Source organism: Pinus tabuliformis, chromosome 5_2 (assembly GCF_031772625.1).
Source record: "Pinus tabuliformis cultivar Carrire ecotype Pingquan chromosome 5_2, CPIR1, whole genome shotgun sequence".
NCBI classification, from domain to species: domain Eukaryota; kingdom Viridiplantae; phylum Streptophyta; class Pinopsida; order Pinales; family Pinaceae; genus Pinus; species Pinus tabuliformis.
Window position 1 is genome coordinate 1,049,905,290 of NC_142306.1, and position 10,225 is coordinate 1,049,915,514.

Genomic DNA, 10,225 nt, shown 5'->3' on the forward strand with positions numbered 1-10,225 from the left:
GTTAAAAGGCCATGCAGCACTTTGGTGGGATGGTTTGCAGGCAGAAAGGAAGAGACTTGGTAAACAACCAATCAAGAATTGGAGCAGGATGGTAACAAAGTTAAGAGGTAAGTTTCTACCAAGTAATTATCAACAAACTTTGTTTAGACAAATGCAAAATCTTAGACATAGATCTTTGACAGTAAAAGAATACACATAAGAGTTCTATAAGGTGAGCATAAGAGCTAGAGAAGCTCAAGATACAGATGAGAAGGTGGCCAGATATATGAATGGCCTCAGGATGGACATTCAGGATGAGATAAGTATAATGTCTCCAAAAACCGTAGAGGAAGCTTATCAGATAGCACTGAAAGCTGAATAAAAACTCATGAGGAAGTAGTCTGCCAGAGGGAGAAGGACTTTCAGAGGAAAAGGAAGTCAAGGTGGTAGAGGAAGGTCTACAACACATAAAGATGGAGCTAGCAGTAGCTCAACCTAGCATGCACCCACAGGAGGTGATGCATGAGGCAGAGGGAGTTTTTCTAGACTAAGAGGAGGCAGAGGAAGAGGCATAGAAATAAGATGTTACAGATGTAACAGGCTGGGACACAGAGCTTTTGAGTGCCCAGAGAATGAAGAAACAAATCGGAGGAATGCAATTGTTGCTCCAGTTGAGGGAGAAGCACTAGTGGCAGCAGTAGCAGAAGAAGAAAATACACCAGAAAGAGGAGAATCTCTGGTAGTTAATAAAGCTCTACTTAAGCCAGCAAAGGAGGTGGCTGAACCACCACAAAGGAAGACTTTATTCAGGACAGTGTGTAAAGTTCAAGGGAAATGTTTCCAAATGATCATTGATAGTGGCAGCACTGACAATCTGGTCTCTATAGAAGTAGTGGAGAAACTGAAGTTAAAGACAATGAAGCATCCAACACTTTACAAAGTGTCATGGTTGCAAAAGGGACATCAATTGTTGGTAAATGAACAGTGTGAAGTGGAATTCGAAGTGGGCAAGTATAAAGATAAAATTGTTTGTGATGTGATGCCTATGGATGTGTGTCACATATTGCTTGGAAGACCTTGGCAATATGACAGAGGAGCCATACATGATGGGAAAAGAAACACCTACAAGTTTGGAAAGGATGGTGTCAATCATACATTGTTGCCTCTGCAAGAAGGAGATGTACCGGGATAGAAGACTGATCCAAAAACTCTGTTACTTGGAGGAAAGGAATACCTGAAGCAGATTGAATAAAATGAGGTAAATTTTGCTGTAATTTGCAAGCCCAAGGTAATAATGACTTCTACTAAAGTTTCTGATTTACCCATTGAAATTCAAGAAATGCTGGAGAAATATTGTGATATTATTGTTGATGATTTGCCTAATGAATTACCACCCATTCGAAGAATCAATCATCATATAGATTTGATTCCTGGAGCAAGTCTACCTAACAAAGCAGCATATAGAATGACTCCTGCAGAAAATGAAGAAGTTAAGAAACAGGTGCAAGAATTGCTTGATAAGGGGCTGATCAGAGAAAGCCTGAGTCCTTGCGCAGTGCCAACAGTGTTGAGCCCAAAGAAGGATGGAGGTTGGAGAATGTGTACAGATTCGAGGGCCATCAATAAAATCACAATCAGGTAAAGATTTCTGTTACCCAAAATTGAAGACTTAATGGATTGCTTGACTGGAGCAAAATATTTTTCAAAACTAGATCTTAAAAGTGGGTATCATCAGATAAGGATAAGAGAGGGGGATGAGTGGAAAATTGCTTTTAAGACCAATGAAGGACTATATGAATGGAGAGTAATGCCTTTTGGGTTGTCAATTGCACCAAGTACATTCATGAGGCTCATGAATGAAGTTCTTAAAGAGTTCATTGGTAAATTTGTAATAGTATATTTGGATGATATATTAGTCTATAGCGGGTCCAAGGAGGAGCACTTGAGGCATTTAAATTATGTCTTACAGAAGTTACAACAAGAAAAACTACTGAATTTGAAGAAGTGTTTATTCATGAAAGAGGAGCTGGTGTACTTGGGATTTATTATTTCTGCTGAAGAGTTGAAGATGGATCCAGAGAAGATCAAAGAAATTATGGAGTGGCCTTCACCCAAGAGTGTTTTTGAGGTAAAGAGTTTTCATGGTCTTGCTAGTTTTTACAGAAAATTCATTAAGAATTTTAGAAAAATTAATGCACCTATTATTGAGACCATAAAGAATGATAAACAGCCATTTAAATGGACTACTGAAGCAGAGAAAAGCTTTCAACTGTTAAAGAAGAAAATAACTGAAAACCCTGTTTTGGTCCTTCCTGATTTTAACAAAACTTTTCAAGTAAAGTGTGATGCCAACGCAAAAGCAATTGGAGGAGTTTTAAGCCAAGAAGATAGACCGATAGCTTATTTTAGTGAAAAGCTAAATGATGCAAAAAAGAAGTATTCTTCTTATGATAAGGAGTTCTACGCAGTTGTGCAGGCATTAAAGAAATGGAGGCATTATTTAATATCAAAAGAATTTATTCTTTATACAGATAACCATGCATTGTAGTTCATAATGCAGCAACCAAAGCTCAACCAGAGACATGCTAAATGGGTAGAATATCTTCAAGGTTTCCATTTTGTGTTGAAGCATATTACTGGGAAGTCAAACAAAGTTGCAGATGCCTTAAGTAGAAGAAATGTATTGCTGCAAGAAAGCCAAATCCAAGTGTTGGGTTTTGATTTTCTTAAGGAATTATATGAGACCAATTCAGATTTTAAAGAGGCATTTGAGGCTTGTAAAAATCCTGTTTTGACAGATACGAGCAAGTGGTTGGATTATTTCCTACAACATGGACTGTTATTTAAGAAAAATCAGTTGTGCATACCAAACTGTTCAATGAGAGAAAATTTAATCAAAGAGAAACATAGTGGAGGACTTGCAGGATATTTTGGTGCAGAGAAGACTTTTGAATAGCTCAACAGATTTTATTTCTGGCCAAAGATGAAATCTGAAGTAGAGAAGTATGTAAGAAATTGTAAAGTCTGCCAATATGCAAAAGGAAGAAGCCAGAACACAGGGTTGTATATTCCATTGCCAATTCCAGATAGGCCTTGGGATATGGTAAGTATGGATTTTGTGATGGGATTACTAAAGAATCAAAGAGGTTATGATTCAATTTTTGTTGTAGTGGACAGATTTTCAAAAATGGCACACTTTATTCCATGTTATAAAACTAGTGATGCTTCTCACATTGCTAACTTGTTTTTTAAAGAGATTGTAAGATTGCATGGGTTTCTCAAAAGCATTTTCTCAGACAGGGATTCAAAATTTGTTGGAAATTTCTGGAGAACACTATGGAAGAAGCCGGGAACTAAATTAAGTTTCAGTTCTGCCTATCATCCACAAACTGATGGACAAACTAAAATTGTGAACATAAGTTTAGGCAATCTTTTGAGGAGCCTTACTGCAGAACATCCAAAGCAATGGGATCAAGTGTTAGCACAATTTGAGTATGCATATAACGACTCACCAAACAGGAGCACAGGACAGAGCCCATTCCATATTATTTATGGAATGCATCCAAGAGGAATATCTAAATTAAGGAATTTGGGAAAACAAGAAATGAGAAGTGCAGAGGGTGAAGACTTTGCTTCAAGAATGCAGGCAATACATGAACAAGTGAAACAACAGCTGTAGGATAGCAACATCAAGTATAAAACCAGAGTAGAAATGAGGAGAAGATAGGTAAACTTTCAAGTTGGGGATTTAGTTTTAGCACATGTCAGAAAGGAGAGATTTCGAAAGGGGGAGTATAATAAGTTAAAATCCAAGAAAATTGGACCGTGCAAAATACCGAGGAAATTCTCTGCAAATGCTTATGAGATTGAATTACCACCTGATGTGGGAATATCACCAATTTTTAATGTTGCAGACTTGTATAAGTATGAGAATGAAACTGCAGATGATACATCATAGGATCAAGAGACTCCAGAGATTAACTGGGTAAAACAGTTACCCACAGCCAAGAATTTACAGCAAGAAAGAATTCTAGACGAGAAAGTGCATAAGAAGACAAGGGGACGAGAGTACTTCCAGTATTTGATAAAATGGAAAGGACAACCAATCACTGAAGCTACTTGGGTTACAGAAGACGTTCTATAGAAACTGAGCAAATTTGTAGACGAGCTCATGGACATGAGCCCATGAAGAATTTTGTCCTCAGGAGTCTGATGCAGGAGCATGTGACTCAGAGGGAAAAAGTCTTCCAACTTATTCCAAAAATCCAAAAAAATCTACAGGCAAGGGAGTGGGGTCCTTTAGCCTGCAATTTCCATGTTTTTTTTAGTTAAAGATAGAATAAAATCTAGAAATAAAACATGCTAATATTATTTCAGATGGATAAGCTGTAGTAAAGCTTTTATGCTTTAAATCATTCATGTAAAGCATGCTTTTGTAACGGATAAGGACCGAGAGGGCCTATCCTTTAATTATAAATAAAGAGGCAGCGATACTCTCAGCAGAGAAGAGAGGAGCGAGTGCAAAGCATTATTATTGAAACTTTTCTCTCGGTCTATCTGATTTAATAAGCCTTCTGTTAATTGAACTGTGTATGCGTTTATGTGTTTATTTACTGTGTGTCGAAGGTGGATGGATTGCCTTATAATTGCTGCATGATGTTTGATTAAGCCTTATGGGCGTTTCCCTTCCATTGCTGCGTCGTAGGCCCTTTAATTACATTTTATAAGTTTCGCATATATTTCAGTTTACATTAAGGATTCATGCAATTTTCCATTAAGCGGGCACTATAGCGGACGTCAAATATTATTAATATTGGTTCTTACCCTTATCGGGTCTGAATCAATATCGCATCGCATCGGGAGGAGCCTTTAAACTCTTAACTGTGTGAGCTCCGATATTCCGGAGCCGAAGTGTTATAAAGTGCAGCATATAAAAGTGTCGGGTCCGCAAGGGATTAGTACTACGCTCCATAACCGGATCCGAAATATTATAAAGAACAGTTTGAAGGGGGCATCGGGTCCGCAGATCCATTTCATTATAAACCCACCGATAAGGGACCGTCGATAGGCCGGACTCGAAATCCATATAAAAGAGAGCCTAGGGTGCGTCGGGTCCGCATCGCATATTGGAGGTATTGGTGTATAGACTCCGCTGATAGCGATCCCCAATATCGCATCGGGGAAAAGGAAAAGGGACAATATAAAGCATGATAGTGTTATAAGGTAATTCTTTTAGAACTACCGCGCCGATAGTGTTGTGGGTATATTACTCCTCTATAAAGCCTCCGATAGTAATTGGGGTAATTCTTTTAAGAATTACCAAATAAAGCCACTGTTTGTTAATTTAGCAAGGTTTGTGGGGTTTTAAAGAAACAAATGAAGATATCAGTTTAATGACTGATACGTTTGAAGAAGTAGAAAGGGAAATTGAGACTGATATAGAAGAAATTACTGCCAGATTGGGAAGGTTATCCCTAATGCCTACACCCACGCCATCATTATGAGCATTGACTTCTTCACTTAAACGTTTCTTCACATGTTTATCAATTTTAGTACATGTTGCCACTCCTCCACCAGTTCCACCCACAATGCCAAGCAAATGATCTCTTGCTCGAGTCACTCATGTCCCACAAGTATTATTGCAAAAATTGCGATAAATTTTTCCATCATTTTTTCTTTCAAGATATTTCCATTCAAGAAGTTTCGATCTAGGTGCCATCAATGTCCTTTAGAGGGTCTCCAAGTATCATATTTGTACATATTTTGAAAAGCAAAATTTTTTAAACTATAGAGAATACAAAAGAGACAATGCATGGAAGCCTACTTATGACATTACTTATAATTGAATTAAAAACATGGGAGTCTATGTGAAACTAAAACACATTAATTCCTAGGAATCTAGTAGAAAATTGCAAATATGGCCAAGAACAATTTCAAAACTATTACTAGAGTGATAATTGGATAAATACAAGGAAATTAATATTTACATGTCAATTAACAACTAAGACAAAATATTTGATCACAAATAACAAATAATAGTTTTCATTTAATTTCAATTTGTTATGTGTCGTATCTTATCCAAATTTATTACACAATATGTGGCAATGTCCAACCTTTCTAGTGGAAAATGAGCCCCTCTATTTGAATTCCACACTAGCGATCCTTGTTTTGCAATGGAATGCAATCCAGGTAATCACTATACTCCAACCTAGTAATGGATATCATAAAAAAATCATGAGAATAAAACAAAAATGGGATTTAAATATATTTGCATTTTTTTAATATAAAACTTAGAATTCCCTGTATTTTTTTTAATTCCAAAAGTGTTTAATAGATGCATTGATCCAAAATTCTTTGTTGAAGAGATGCATTGATCCAAAATTCTTTGTTGAAGAGAACAAATTCTTAATTCTAACTCTGTTTTGCTACTAATTTGACCAAGAATTCTTTATGGAAGGGAATAAGTTTTTAATTATAATTTCTAAGTATACTTTGCTACTACATTAAGACATAATTCCATGTTAATTCTCATTACTTGTAGAAGGTTTCCAAAAAAACAAGATTAGTTGGTAAACTAGTTTTATTGCAATTTAAAAAAAATAAAACTTACCTTCTCTGTCATAATTTAAATTTAATATGGAAAAAAAAATACAAGTGCAAACTTATAATTTTCTACCAAACTTTAATATAAAATTGAACATGTAAATTTAGTTTATTGTTTTTTATATAAAACATGTAGCATGCAAATTTACTAAGCATACCAATCTTACTATACCATTTGTAACTACATAATTTTTTACATGTTATTTATTATTTTATACATAAAATTTAAAATATAAATTTACTTTCTATTCTATTCACAAGTGTAAACTTACCTTTATTACTATTTTATAGCTTTTTCATGTAAATTTATTTAATATTCTAAGCGAAACTTACCTTTACTATCATTTATTTTATTCACAAGTGCACTGCAATTTCTTATTTTATATTTTTTTGTAATATAGAAGTTGCCATTTTTCTATACTTTTATATAGGAGTTATGGATTTGTAACTAAGCTTTTTCATTTTATATTTTTTATATGTATTTTTTAATATTGGATTTATCATTTTCCTATTTTTCATTAGAGTTATCCTAACATTTGTCATTTTATATTTTTTTGTAATATAGAAGTTATTGTTTTTCTATTTCTTTTATTCACAAGTGCAAACTTATCTTTATAATTTTTTGTAATACAGAAGTTGTCGTTTTTCTATGCTTTTGTATATGAGTTATGCATTTGCAAGCAACTAAGGTTTCCATTTTCTATTTTTTATTATTTTTTAATATTGAATTTATCCTCTCTTTTTTTCTATTTTTTCATAAGCCTTATCCATTGTAAACTCAATTTTGCGTTTTATAATTTTTTGTAATATAGAAGTTACTGTTTTTCTATTTTTTTTTATAAAAGTTGTGGATTTGGAAGTTTACCATTTTATATTTTTTATAATATTGATTTATCATTTTTCTATTTTTTTTTTAATAGGGGTTATCCATTTAACACTTCAATTTGTCATTTTATAATTTTTTCCAATATAGAAGTTATGGTTTTTGTTTTTTTTATAAGAGTTACCAATTTGCAAAGAATTTACTATTTTATAATTATTTTTAAGATAGAAGTTATCCTTTTTTTTTTGCAATTTGCCATTATATAGAAATTACTAACTAGTTATCCATTTAACACTTTAATTTCTCCATTTATAATTTTTTTCAAATATAGAAATTAAGTTTTTTGTTTTTTATAAAAGAGGTACCAATTTGCAACCAATTTATTATTTCATATTTTTTTTACAATAGAAGTTATATTTTTTTCAGTTGCAATTATATAGAAATTACTATCTCACATTTCATTTAAACAATTGAGTCACATGATGCCTCCATGTATAGGAGCTATTTATATTATTTAATATCATGGCAACATTGATTCATTTTTAATAAAATTAATTATTTAATTAATTTTTTACATTTTAGTATCAGCGATTTGTTTTGGATTATACCAGATTATGTCCTAAAACAATTTGTAAATAATATATAATGAAATACCAAAATCAAACTAAGATTAAAATAATCAATTTTCTAACCAAATTGCTAACAATATTTAGCATTTTATAGAGAAATTTGATAGAAATTGTCTTTTTTTTTTTATAATATAAGAATTATTTTTTTATTTTGTTTTTATAAAAATTATTATTTATTTTTTTCCAGTTTTCTGATTAATCCTCATATAAAAGATACCCGTATAAAAATATTATAAAAACTAAAAAAATTAGGATTAAAGTTAAAGGATCGCTGCATTATTTTTATAAAATTTCAATTCTCAAATTTTCAGGGGTAATTGAAAAACTCGATTTGCTTACTCTATCATTTTATTCAGCAGCGAATTGTCAACATTCCTATTCATGGTTACACAGAGCCCGAGCTTCATTGTTCTACACAGCAGAGGCCACACAATGGACACTGGACATAACCTGATAGAAATCTTTCACCAAAATCATTCACCGCTGACCCCTACCAAATTGGAAACTGACGAATTATTAGCCGTACCAAACCGAATAAGCAAATTTCCGATTTCTTTTGCCGGTACGGCCGAACTGGGTAACTATGACCTATACCCATAAGAGGACATCATTCTGAGCATAAACGTAAGCTTCATTTTTTACTTTAAACGACAACCATATTCCATTGAAGAAAAAACAGAAAACAGTTCTACTTGCTGGCAAGCCTGCTCAATTGTCCAAAGGTTTATTAAATTCAAATTAGTCGTTATACAAATGGAATCATATATCACAAAATAAAGACCAGCCAGACATGACATTTGAATCACAATGACAATAGGAAAAACTTTCTAATTTAGAAACATAATAATCGTCAGGAAATCGATAGGATTCGGCCTGCATCTAGCCAACTGTATGTTAGAAAAACTGAGAGTGCAGAGAGATTATACACCATACAAATTATTTATTGGTATTGTTTACTGATTATAATGCTTACAAATATATAAATATATAAAACATTGATTTTGATACATATAGATAAATTATATATAGAAAATAACAATTTTTATATTGATTTTTGGAAATTTCAAAAACAATTAGTGCTCACACATAGAAGAATTACTTCCAATAATTTTTAAAATGGAAAATATTGAAAACACATATTACAAAAACAAGGATAATCTATGTTTTAATGGTCTTATCAACACTCATATCCACTCTGGAATCTCACAAATATAACTCTTTGATCTCCACTCTGGAATCTCACAAATATAACTCTTTGACCTCCATTTAAAATGTAACCACATTTAACTATGGTTGATGAACATTGCAAGATCAACAATATTACACCTCAGCTCCTCGTGCCAGCCATAAAGTAATGAATCATGCCATGGACCAACCACTATCCATCCTATATTTAGCTTTCAACTGTCTGCCAATTGCTAAGATGGATCTAAATGTTGAATATGTTCAAAAGTTGATCAAGCAACTTGACCTTAAATAAGAATTGATGTTTAAGAGACTGAGGCTTTGAATTTAAGAACCATCAACCCTCTTTATAATCAAAATTAAAAAAATAAAAAACTAATTCAAATTACACCACAAAATAAAAAAATACATTCATCTAAATTTGCTATAGATTTTGACTCCTCTCTTTAACTAGCAATTTCTAGCACTCTCTCCATCAAGAACAATACTCCCCCGCGGATAACAATAGTGAACATGATCCAATTCTTTAATGATGCGATTCATTTCCCTTTCAATTAAGCTTTTATCTCTCGAGCTTCTAATCTTTTCACATCACGTTGTATCTTTTCCATTCATCCAATTTGAACCACTCCACGAATAAAAAATTCTCCACAACTCTGTTGCTAAATAAACATATTGCAGCACCTCAAAATCACAAAAACAGACCACACACCAGAACAAGAATTTAGTCACATAAACAATAAATGAAACATTCTATTCGATTAATATTTTTAAAAATATCAACGTTCACATTTTTTTTATTTCCTGGTTTTTCATAAAGGAATCAAGGCAGAACCAGCTCTTTGATACCAGGTTAAAAAAATTGCAAAAGCAAAAAACATTATACACAACACAAATCACTGCATACTTTTATTAATCACCATAATTACAAATATATAAATAATCACCATAATTACAAATATATAAAACATAAAACATTGACCGTCTTATATAAAGCATAAAGCAT